Consider the following 574-nt stretch of genomic DNA (forward strand, 5'->3'; position numbering starts at 1 on the left):
CACAGCTAAATGCCTAACCTTAACCCTTACCCTAACCTTAACCCTTACTCTAACCCTTACCCTCACCTTAACCATGACAACTAAATGCCTAACCTTAACCCTTACTCTAACCTTAACCTAACCTTAACCCTTACTCTAACCTTAACCCTTACCTTCACCCTAACCATAACCTAATTCAAACCCCAATCCTAAAACCAAGTCTTAACCCTCAAACGGACCTTTAAAGTTGTGGGGTCCAGCATTTTGGCCCCACAAAGCTGTCGGGACCCCACAGGTATACTGTGTTCCCGGTTGTTGGATCCCACACATATAGTTAAACGAGAACACAAACACACACACATACACTTTTACTGTGGCATAAAACAAGTTAGTTGACTTGGTAATAAAGACAAGGAACGTGTTAAGACATCACACACACACACACACACACACACACACACACACACACACACACACACACACACGGTCCTCAGCCGGTGTATAGAAATTACGTTTAAGTCATTAAATATACATAAAAAAAGGAAGGGTGATACCAAGCCTCTCTAGTATTTGATCGGTTTCTCGGTGTAACACA

This window comes from Etheostoma spectabile, unplaced genomic scaffold, assembly GCF_008692095.1.
Source record: "Etheostoma spectabile isolate EspeVRDwgs_2016 unplaced genomic scaffold, UIUC_Espe_1.0 scaffold172, whole genome shotgun sequence".
Lineage (NCBI taxonomy): Eukaryota > Metazoa > Chordata > Actinopteri > Perciformes > Percidae > Etheostoma > Etheostoma spectabile.